Source organism: Podarcis liolepis (assembly GCF_965112155.1).
Source record: "Podarcis liolepis genome assembly, chromosome: 10".
Classification (NCBI taxonomy): Eukaryota; Metazoa; Chordata; class Lepidosauria; order Squamata; family Lacertidae; genus Podarcis; species Podarcis liolepis.
In genome coordinates this window covers 37217341-37229934 of record NC_139562.1, presented here as the reverse complement: position 1 = coordinate 37229934, position 12594 = coordinate 37217341, and the positions used below count along the sequence as shown (strand labels likewise).

At 41.6% G+C, this 12594-nt stretch overlaps 1 long non-coding RNA gene across 1 annotated transcript; it reads left to right on the top strand.

Annotated features, from left to right (window-relative positions):
- The first annotated feature begins 6756 nt into the window (after nucleotides 1–6756).
- LOC310687665 lies at nucleotides 6757–12202 on the top strand. Its single transcript, XR_014516525.1, has 2 exons — nucleotides 6757–9660; nucleotides 9812–12202. It is a non-coding gene; the product is annotated as an uncharacterized lncRNA (long non-coding RNA).
- Nucleotides 12203–12594: the final 392 nt, after the last annotated feature.

Sequence of the window (12594 nt, the reverse complement as noted above, 5' to 3'; positions counted from 1 at the left end):
GGTCAGCATAATTTATGCTGTTCCCTGGCTTCTTTCTGCTCCCATTAGAAACCTCCATTTTCTTGGGAGAGAATTTGCTATTAACAAATGTGTTAAGAGTATCTGAGAACCAAGATAAGCTGCCATCAAAAGCTGTCCACATTTTACCTACTCTACAGTTAAAATTTTCCTCAAGTTTTATTTCTCGTACCTGGTCAAACCAGATAAGAAAATACACACATGAAATTTATATATTTTAAAAATAATGACAAATTGTACAACGTGCTTCGCAGTTTAACGTGATGCGTTTTAATAGGAAAAAACCCTAGAATTTTAGATGACTGTATATACCCCAGTTCATGAATGACTTCAGCAAAGTATATCATAAAATGTTGAAAATGTTGCATTTTCTCCTGCCATGATTGAAGATTAATAATCCACATGATAGAAAGACATCTGTGACCCCATTATATAAAGCAGATGTGGAAATGGATGACATTTCTTATTTTAATGACTTTATTTATAATGTAGATAGACAAGTGGAATGTTTTCTTTCTCTGTGAGGTGAATGTAGACACTATTATCAACTTCAGAAGCACTGAGCCAACAAACACCTCTGTGTGACAAAAGGCTGCTGCCAGTCAGTGTAAACAATACAGTGGTACCTCGGGTTACATACGCTTCAGGTTACATACTTCGCTAACCCAGAAATAGTGCTTCAGGTTAAGAACTTTGCTTCAGGATGAGAACAGAAATCATGCTCCGGCGGTGCGGCAGCAGAGGGAGGCACCATTAGCTAAAGTGGTGCTTCAGGTTAAGAACAGTTTCAGGTTAAGTACAGACCTCCGGAACAAATTAAGTACTTAACCCGAGGTACCACTGTACTGAGATAGATGGAACAGTGGTCTGATTCAGTAGAAACCAGCTTCCTCAGGCTCAGTTCATTTACAATGCGATCGTATACAATGTGTTTGGGAGAAAGGTGGGATACAAATACCTTAAAATCACAATTGCGATCATAATAATATAGCATACACGGAGACCCACCTTGATGTAAGTGTAGCTAACTCCCTCTACTTTTGAGGTAGGAATTATGCACATCCAGCCCCCATGCTGATGACACAAAGCTCTACTTTCTCCTTAACATCTGCAGGTATGGCAGTGGAAGTGCTGGAAGTCTTGCCTCAGTAATGGACTGGGTGAGAGCCAACAAACTGAAGCTCAATCCAAATAAGACGGAGGCACTGTTAGTGGGTGGTTCCCTAGACCAGATGGGTGGGAGGTTGCCTGCTTTTGATGGGGCTACACTCCCTCTGAAGGAGCAGGTACGTAGCTTTGGGGTGCTCCTGCATCCTTTGAGGCTCAAGTGGCCTAAGTGGTAATAAGTGCCTTCCGTCAGCTTTGGCTGGTGGCCCACCTATGTCCCTATCTGGACAGTGCTGTCCGTGCTGTGGTGTTCCAGATGTTGCCGGATTCCCAACTCCTATAATTACTGAACATTGGAGTCAACCAACAAGGGTCCATTTTCTCATGTTACAAAATGTTTTGTAAGGAATAGTTGCTGTCATAAACTGGCTGTCATAAAGCAGGAAGGAGGAAGAGGATTCCAGTGAGTATTCATGGGGCAACAGAGGATGGTGAGGGGGGTGGGGGTCAGTGCACAGGAACCAGAGCAGCAGGAACCAGAGCCAGAGCCAGAGGGGCCCAAATCCCCAAACACGGCAGTCTATGAGACATAAGGAGCAGCGTGTGGTATGATCTAGGAGGCTGAGGCAGGCAAAGGCCCACAGCCCAGCTCACTAGCTGGCCAGGTGGGGCTTATTAGCTCTGGGAGGGAGTGTGTGATTCCTCAGCTGGAGTAGGCTTGGGACAGGTGAGGGTCACATGCCTCATCAAGCCCAGATCCTGCAGTCAGCATGCAAGGTATACAAGGAAAGCAGAGCTGAGGTGCTGTGTCTGCTCAACTTCCCACATTGGTTGGACCACAGCTTGGATGTTATCGGGAGCTCCTTTGGACTGTGCTTGTGTGGGACTAACATCCTAGTGCCCCGATCCCTGGATTGGCTGCCGAGGCGGGAATTTGGCTTGACTGGACTTTGGACCTGTTGGCCTGCCGGATTATGCGCTAATATCTGCTGTGGGATCGTGTGCACTCATGGGACATATCAGGTAACCCGTGGTTCAGGACAGTTGCTGGCAAAAGTAATGGCCTAAAAAGTGTGATGGTTGAGACCCAAGCAGCAGAAATGACCCAGGAAGCCAGCTGCAATCCCTACCACTGTATTGCTCAGGATCAGACCCTGTTTCTTAAGAGAACCCTGATGAGCATGGAGGGTGGTGCAAAAAACAGGGACAGGCTGTTATGAATGCAGAAATCCGGCATTTGGCCTTTAGTGGTTCAGGCTACATATAGTCAAAAGGGAAGTGCTGAACATTAAGAGCAGAATCTTGTTGTCTGGATAGCCCAGGTCCTCCACACACACTGTCCAGACTTGCAACCTGGGGAGGTCACTTTGGTGCTGCTAACACAGCAGTTTGACTTCACCCCCTAGAGGTGCACTCCATTGGCTCAGAGACAGGAGGCGGCCAACAGCAATCTGTGTTCATTAGGATTTATGGAAATCAGAGTATGTGTCCCAACCAGGCAGGATCCAAAAGTTTTAAGGAATAATATACTTCTGTTGAAGTAATCAGCAATTGCCTCTGCTGAGACCTGGTTTAATAAAACTTTCCATCTCAGTAGTACCAGACTTGGCTAAGTATTTGTAATTAGAGTGGATTATTAGAAAATAATCATTCTTAATGCTTGTGTGCTCTTTTAAGATCCAATACAAACTTAATCTATCAATAGGGAGTAAATTATATAAGGATATCATTAGCATTTTTATGTAAGATTAAGGGAAATGGTTTTCTTTCCTTTTTTGGAAAGAGAATTATAAAGCAATTGAATAATTGGTGTAACTAAACTCTTGCATCTTTTACATAGTTTTTTTTTTTAAAAAAATCAGCTAATATTTACTTTCACATGGAAAAAATTGTTACCTATAATGACTCAAATTCTATATTTAGTGTTAAAGTTGTACTTTCCAAAAAGGAGAAAATAGTCATTTTAGAACCATGAAGGTAATCATAGAGCGATTAGCTACCTACACAATCATGCAATAACAACATGTTGGCAGGAACAAAGTTTTCCTATCATGGACTGCCAGTGTCCATGACCTGACCTTCTAAGCTGGCCATCTCAGATGGATCCTTGATTTATCTGTAGATCCAATGTGTGGATCTTGGAGGTTCAACTTTGAAACTCTGCACGCTTTTGAAAGTAGCTTGGAAACAGAAGACAGGAAACTCATGCACAGAAAAATCATTTTTTTCACTGACAAGATTCCCTTTGGCATGTGAAAAGCACTAGATTACTAGTGTATTTGTTTCCAATGTCATTGGCATGTTCTGTACTGCAAAAGTAAAATGCAGCATGCGTTTGGGGAGAAGGAGGAAATGAAATGCAGCTGAAGGGCATAGCTGATGCAGTTCAGATCAGGTTGTCTTGGCAGAAAGGAGTTAAGAGTAAAGAGCAGGTGAACCTAGCCTTCCATCTTAATCTCCTCCAACTGACTCAAAATAAGTAGTGTTATCTTTAAGACTGTCATGAAATTAGGAAATAGTTTGACTTAACGCTGAGGCAATCCAGACTAAATCAGGGTTGATCTGTCTGCCACATTGCACCAATAGCCTATCCTTTGCCTATCCCATCTGCTTGCTTTGGGGTGAATTCAGGAAAGTCATTCAGGACGAAGAACACCTTCTGCAATAGAATGTCCTTTCCTTCTCCTCCCCCAGAAGACTGAGGGGAACCCCCAGAGAAGATGGCAACTTCCTATGTTCTTTGCAAAGTCTACCGAAAGAAAAAGCAATCTACTGATGACTTAGTCCATTTTGCATTAGGAAGTCAGTTTTCTTATACTGATGAATATGTTTGTTAGCAGCATCTACCTGATGGAATATGAATTCACATTTTAGCAAGCAGGTCAACAAAGGAGGTTAACACTTCTGTTGAGCCTTCCTAACTACATGTCCATATTTCAAAAATTTAGCACTTTATCCTGCATTACCCTTGGTTGATATCTCCTTACACATTCTCATATTTGTACAGCTTATTCAAACATTTCTGATATTTGCTAAGACATATCTCCATACCAGATTAAAACAGCCATCTGAATCTTTATTTTTTTAAAAAAAAATGTCTTTGGAAATGGGGGAAAATCTACTCTGCTGAACTACTGAGATATGAAATAATAGCATTCACTACATATTATTTTAATCAAATTTTAAATTGCACTTCTGAGCCTCTTCTTTCCATTACTTCTCATTTAAATAATCTTCTCTCTTTCACCAATAAGAAACCACCCTTTTCAGAAAAGTGTACCTGCAAAATCTTGAACCCTCAAATGTGTTTTGATTATGGAACCTCATTTTACTAACCCATTGTTTTTAAACAAACTTGACTGAATTATTTTAAAACAGTGATCAAATATAAAGTGTTGTCCTCCAAGACAAAAAAACCCCATGATGTTGAGTCTTGTAAACAGCCATCCACATGGCCTCAAAACAAGCTTGGAAAGTATTTTACATTACAAATTAAGCTCACATCAGTACTGTCCCTTTTATAGCAAAACAGAGTTAGAACATCATCATCATTCGAGACCAAATGCCAGAAAGACAATTTTGCATTTAAATCATATATGAAAGCACACATATTTTCTCAAATACAATAGTCACAGACCCCAAAGTCAGATAGTATAAAATACTACAGCGGAAAGTATGCACTCTCTGTATTCACACCATTACCTCAAAACTCTTGTTAATAAATAGTTTGCAACAATTCCCCCCTCTTTTGCTTTGAAGGATATCCTTTGTGAAACATGATGCTTGGTTATGTAACAATTTTGCAGCAGTAAAAATGAGAGAAGATAGTTTCATCCATCCATTTCCCATATGTATATGTCTGTGGCTTGTTTTGGAGGATCCTATATTGACTTATTAAATCAAAACATGCACGAGGCTTTGCCCTTGGTCCATGCTTGTGTAACTATTTTTAATGATTATTTTTATTCACCAAAAGTCTTGATTAAGGGTCTCTGAAGGGACTCACAGCAAATGATTTCTATAGAGGCAAATAACATAGAACTCTCAAATGTCGAACAGCAGTGCATAAGGATTTTACACAAATGATCTAATTTACACAAGTGCCATAAATTAACAAAATAGAGCACCACCCTCCCGAAGTTCAGTTTGAAAAGCAGCACCTTGATCACTATGTACCATTCTACGAAACTCATTGTGATTAATAAGTTTCAGCCTTGATAAAGTGAGACAGCAGTGGGTTACACTAGCATCTATCCTTCCCTCCTCCCTCCACAGTTTGCTACAGTAATCCAGGAAGTATTCTACTAACCATAGTTTCCTGTTTCTTCCAAACCAGGAAGCCAACCTGTTAGCTGAAGTTGGTTTAAGGCCCTGGATTGTTCCAAACCTGATGACTATCATTTCCAAGTTTGGACAAAATGGGAAACTATGGTTCCCTGAAGATCAGGAGGAGGGAATGTCATCACAAGAGTAAAATACTTTCCAAGCTTGTTTTGAGGCCATGTGGATGGCATTGTTGCATAGCTAAGCATCATGTTTCACAAAGGATATCCTTCAAAGCAAAAGAGGGGGGAATTGTTGCAAACTATTTATTAACAAGAGATGGCAGATTTAGTTGTGAGATGATCATCCAAGCACAGTTAATGTGTATGAATTTTTAAAAGCAACAGTCTGGTGGCTGTTTAAAGAGAAACAGATTTATGTTTCAGGCTACCCAGAGTGGCTGGGGCAACCCAGTCAGATGGGTGGGGTATAAGTACTAAATTATTATTATAATGTATTATGAAAGTGACCAAATACAGGTGGGTGACACTGTATAGACTAGTTTTTACCCATGCCCACATCTCCTATTCAACCAAGAACCAAAATGAATGTTCTAGCATTTCATTGGTCTTTCAAGGTGCTTTTTGAAATGTCTCGCACTTGACATCTTACTGATTTCAGGCCAATTATGCAATAGATGAGAGATTCGTGATGAATCATCAGTGTATTTCAATATAACCTCCTCCCCACCCAGCCCAATTCACTGTTGCTTTTTTAAAAAGTGTAGGAGAAGTGCTCTTCTGCCAGAACAAAAAATCTGCAATAAGAGTCATTAAGTGTGTAATGTATTCAGCCTCTCACTGTGACTAAGAGGCAATGTGGGAATTGTGAAAGTGAAGAATAGCAAAGGCAATAGTTCAACTTCATTGATTCACTGGGTGTCAGCTGTTAGAGAAATTAGAAATAGGCATCTGCAAGTGAAAATATATGGGGAGGAAGAATAATGATCTGTGTATTTTGTCCATTACATGCCTCTCTTTTTTAAACAATAAAAACTCTTCCGAGATTGAATATTGTATTCCAACTTTTTCTTCTCTATAATTTGTTCAACACATGAATTCTATTTTTTGCACTTATGTTAATATTTCATTTTGCCTTACTTAAGTCCCTGCAAGTCATTATCTGACTGTTATTAATTACTACTGGCAGATATCTAAAAGGAGTCTGAAGCTTCTTTAAATTCACAGTTTAAGTTTTCAGAACACACTTTAAGAATTTATTTTTTTAAAAAAACCTACCATAGACAAATGACAGGACTTTTTTTTGCTGAAATACACAGAGAATACTTTATGCTTTCTTCCTTAGGTTGGAACTAATTATTTAATCTGTCCAGTCAATCATAACAAGATCTGATTGAAAATGTTTAATTTCTTCTTTGAAAAGATTGCCTCCAAGTGGAAGAGATCATTACTACACTCATCTAAGATTCGTGAATTAAATTTAAGGACAAACATTATTATTTTTGCATTTGATCATTCATTATACACATGTGCACACACAGAGTGCCAGGTAAATAAAAAAATCAGGAGACAATCTGGAGAGAAGACCATTCATTTGGAACAAAGTTATAAGTATTTCTATTATGAAATCAGTCATGGGTCAGCACAATTCAGTATTTGCCAGCTTTCTGCAAGCTTTCATGCAGTTTCAGACTGAGGTGTGGTGAAGTAGTTAGTGTCAGATTAGGACTAGGGAGATCTTGGTTTGAATCCCTGTTCAGCCAGGAAGCTCCTTGAGTGACCTTGGATTTGTCCCTGTCTCACTTAACCGAATCTATGTCATAGGATTGTCAAAATAAAATGGGAATGGGATAAGTACTGTACAGATACACATAACCGCTTGATTCAGGGAGGGCGTCAGAAGAAGTAAATCACATACAGAAGATGAAATGAAGTTCTATGCTGATTGACAAATTAACAGTCAACAAATCCTTGGGTCCATATGATATAAAAGTTATTGAAGGATGTCAAGTGAAATTGCTGATCTCCTAAGAGAATGACACAATCTATCATTAAAACCAGTTTCCTCACTGGAGGTCTGAAAGGGGGATGAAAAACCCTCTCTGAATTTGCTACACCACTCATGGGCAACAAAAAGGAGACATTTCATTTATCTTTCAGAAAGAGAGATTGTTTTAGAACAGCTTGAGGGACACTTACTGCTGGCTGCAAACAATGGCATTTTCTCAGGTCTTTCACTTTTGAAAATGTAGTTTTGTGACCTCCTGCAAGCAAGTGGTGGAGATTAATGCAGCCAGCAGGAGCACCACTGCAATCCACACAGAACAACAACAAAAACAATTTAAGCGAATAAAAACAGAGAGAGAAGAAAAATGCCACTGTTTGCTCGGAATAATAAGAACCCTCAGGGTTGAGCTAAGAAGGTTTGCTCTCTCAGGTGAAGAATAAAATGGCACTCCCTCCCACATACAAAACTCAACTAGACTTCCAGTTGAATCTTTCTTCGGCGCTGGTGACATGACACTGCCCTCTGCTCAGTGGAGGCTGGTCTATGAGGACAAATGAGATACTGCCCCACTGACCACAGTTTGTCCTCAACCAGCCCCCACCTGCCTGCCTTCTTACTTATAACAAATCCAGGGTGTGGCTCTGGCTGTTGCCCTCCCTGCTTGCCACTCCGCCAGCCCCACTGAACCTGAGACAACAAGCTAGTTTAGGGTGGCTTAAACTACCCTAAAGGGACGCGGGTGGCACTGTGGGTTAAACCACAGAGCCTAGGACTTGCAATCAGAAGGTCGGCGGTTCGAATCCCCACTACGGGGTGAGCTCCCGTTGCTCGGTCCCTGCTCCTACCAACCTAGCAGTTCAAAAGCATGTCAAAGTGCAAGTAGATAAATAGGTACCGCTCTGGCGGGAAGGTAAATGTCATTTCCATGCACTGCTCTGGTTCGCCAGAAGCAGCTTAGTCATGCTGGCCACATGACCCGGAAGCTGTACGCCGGCTCCTTTGGCCAATAAAGCGAGATGAGCGCTGCAACCCCAGAGTCGGCCACGACTGGACCTAATGGTCAGGGGTCCCTTTACCTTTAAACTACCCTAAAAGCATCTGAAGCTTTGCTCTCTGACAGAATGACTAGGAGTGGAAGGAGGCTTAGGAACAGCTAGGGGACTGGTCCCCCAGTATCTGCTGCCTGAGGCCATCATCTCATTTTGCCTAATGGTAGGGATGGCCCTGAGCACACACCTCCATCCTATAACCCTTCCAACCTCCCCAAAGATTCACTAATAGTTTAAGGGTCCAAAGCTGCCCAGCAGTTTCAGGAGCAAAAAAACTGGCAAATTATACCCAATGTAAGCATTAAGTTATGACACAAACCCCCAGCCACATATATGATGAAGGGCCTGATGATGGGTGGCTAATCAGGAAGAGGAGTTTGGACTTTTGATTGATATTTCACTGAAAATCTCAATAAGGATATTATAAGCCTTTAAAAAAGGCTGGAAATGGGCGACTAAAGCTAAAGCCTCTGGGCTAAGGAGGAACCATGATTGAAGCTTATTTAAAAGAGAAATTGTGTTGAGAGGTTTTCTCTCTCTCCCTCTTTCATAAGAGCTCAGGGTCATTCAATTAAAATGATTGTCGGTCAATTCAGGACAGAGAAAAGACATTGCTTCTTCACACAATGTATGATTAGCATACAGAATTTGTTACCACCATTTGTAGCAATTGCTCCTGGCATAGATGGCTCAGAAAGGGGATTATAGCCAAAAGTGCCATGGAAACTAGCGGAATATTTCAAAATTTACCAAACACCTTTCTAATCATTGCTGTATCAAGACTATAACTAGTCCTTTCAAAATGGTCAAGTTATCCTCCTCTGCCCTCTTTGAAAAAATGGGGGGGGGGACTCTGATATGGAGCAGTGGCGAGGCTATTTTTTATTTTACAAGAAGAGCCTTTGCCCATCTTATTGTTAAGGGTAAGACCTGCCCATTCCACCCAATTATTTAAATTCCCCTCCTGAAACTATCCTTCCCACTTTTACCGGGGTCCTATGAAAGTAATGGTGCTGGGAACATTCAGCACATCTTACATTTTAATCCTCTGAAAAATGCACCGCACAGAACATATTGTTTCAGCTCAACGCCAAGTCAGACTGTCATCCTAAGCACTCCTCTGAATGTCTTTTCCATTGAAATAGTCGACACCTGAACTAGAGCTTTTGAATGCAATCAATAAGACTGCTTTAGAGTAAGTACCCTGAGGATTGCCATAATCTTTTCTCTATAATGAAAAACAGGAAATAGGAATCGATTTTCTATTTGTGGAAGCATTACTGAATACAAAAGATATCACTCTTCTACACTGATCTATTCTTTTTTACAATTTATTGGCCTTACAGGTTCCAGAATTAAACTCTCCAACCCAACCATGAAACAAAGATTTAGTGATCAGTCTGACAGGGGACAGAATGAGACAGAACGAGCGCACTGAATTTATGGAGTCAGGCTGGATTAATGGAGTTTGTACAGTAAGCTCAAGTTGGAATACATTTGATGTATTTTATTATTAATAGTAGTAGATATCTTGCTTCTTTCATTTGGAGAGAACAATCCTGTCATCTCTCATATGGACCCACAGAAGTCAAATCACACAATTGCCGCTACAGGCCAGATGGAACCTAGTGATCTAGCAATGGGATGTTTGCTACTCCTTTGGCAAGACACCAAGGCTAACAGCCCAGGAGTGAAGGTTACTCACTGGCTATGCAGAGGCTCTGTCCCAAGCAAGGGTGCAATGCAGGCAGGGACCTAGCGAGCCCATAGAGATCATATTGAGAACCTTGACTTCCAAGGTAAGAGGGAGAAGCCAGCTGGTACCACGCATTCTGGCCTCCTAGATCCTGTGATTTCTGGATGAAGGTTAAACCAAACTGTACCAGTCCAACTGGCTACTTTCTTGACCTTCCTGACCAAGGCCCATTAGGATCCTTGCTGATACCCACTCAACCTGTGTGTGTGCTCTTCCCCCTATGAGCTTACTGTGGTATAGGGACTAAGACACAGGCACACACCTGTACAGTACTGGATACCACATTTACAAGTTGGAATGTGGGCTGGATTTGTATGGGAGACATTGGATTTTCTCCCATTTGAACCTTCATGCACATGAAGACCTTCTTCAGATGTTTGACCTACCCATTTAATGTAGAATAAAGTGAGTGGCAACATGGACCAGGGCCTTCTTGGTAGTGGCACCAACATTTTGGAACTTGTCACTGAGAGCAGGTTTAAAAGAGGCAATCTTATACATTGGGAGTAAGACCCACTGAACACTTCCACAACATGTGAAGCTTTGTCAAAATCAAACTAAATAGCCCCAATTTAATTAAATTTGGCCACACTTAACTCCCACTTCATTTTCAATGAGACTTTTGAATAATTAACTTTCTTTAGGGCCAGTTTATATTCATCAGGATTTAAGCTTAAATGATTTCCTGAATCAATTTTGACTTTGAGGACACAGAGTTTTAAGAATAGTATCTTTGCCTTTTGCACATCTCTGCAAGCATGTGAACCACACCAGATAAAGACGGAACAGAGCTGAGAGAGCAGAATATACATTTATTTAAGAATCTGGAGATCAAGATCTCTTCTGAACTATCGAGGAATACAAACGCATAGTCCAGTCATTGTATTTTTATGGCTCACAGGAAATACTCAGGTGAGATTCCAGACCTATATCTTCATATATTTGGTTTTTCTGACTACTCTCATCTTCTCCAACTTCCTCATCTCCCATGAAAATATTTATCTGTGGGCTCATAGCCGAAATGGTGGCCATGCAACTGGCATTTGGAAATACCATGGCACAATCATTCTCTCCGGTGGATTGCTGTTGTTCTGATTTCTCTTCTTCTCTTTTGTCGGCAGCAGCTGCTTTTTCCGCCGCTGCCCTTTTCTCCTCCTGGCGCATGTCTTGGTACACCTGATGCATGATAAACTGTGTTGTGTTCCTAGGGGCACGCATTCCTGGTGCCCTCCATCCACACAGATTCATGGGGCGCAGTCTCCCCTTTACAGCTGCATGCATAAATGCTAACAAACGCTGGCTCTTCCGCTTCCGATTACGGCGGTGACTTCTCCCAATCCTACAACATCTGGATTTCCACTGGTGACTTGCACACCAATGCTTTGCTTTCTCCTTCTTAGGTGATCTTTTCTTCTTCCAATAGCCTCCCCTTTTCTTCCATGGTCTACCATTCCCAGAGAACGTACCGTTCTTCCGTTCGGAAAAGTGACAAGCTTTGGGCTTCTGCACTTTGGTATCGTGATGGCTACCGTGAGACACTCCTGGATCACTTCTTTCACCATTTTGGTCCCTTCTTCCCATGTTGGGCCATTGTTTGGTATATCCTAGTTGCAGAGACAGCTGCTGATAACACCGCCGTCCCTGTCTCCACATTTCAGGAGATAATTGGGAAGCCTCTTCCAAAAAAATACCTTTCCAACTTTCGTTTTTTTCCTCCCTAGGAGTTTCTCCTTCCACAGCAGCCACTGCTTGTGCTGTTAGTTCTGTATTGTGTGGTTTGTGCCTTCTGCCCTTAACCAGCTGGGCACACACTCCTGATTTTCCAGTACTTTGTTTTCCTGGTCGTTTTCTGTTGCTCCCTCTTTCTTTGTGGCTTTGGTGCCACTGCTCGTAATACAATGAGACCCCGGTGTGAGATGCTGCTTTGACCCAGATTCAGTGGGCCATAGGTGTCATGCCACTAGGGGTGGTAACTTCCTTTCCTCTTGGGAGCCTTGTATAGATTGAATAAAGCATCGTCATCACCCTAGGCAACAGGGAACCAATCATAAAGCAATGGGTGGGGCTGTAACTGGACATTCCGCCAGCTTTTAACAGGGTGGGGTTGGGATAGGTGTTCTTTTGAGAGCAGCTCTGTAGAATCAAAGACTCTTGTCTTCTTTAGGCTCCAGGGCAACTGACTCCACACAACTGTCATGGTAGCCATGTTGGCGTGCATCTTTTAGCCAGACATAGCTTAAGGCAAATACTATTTTCAGATACCCCAGTCCAGTGTAACAGTAATCAATAAAGACTGACCTGTGCCATATGACATCTTTAATGACTTCAACATAAAGCTGTTACCAAAGATTAAGTAATGAATGAGTTCTGCTT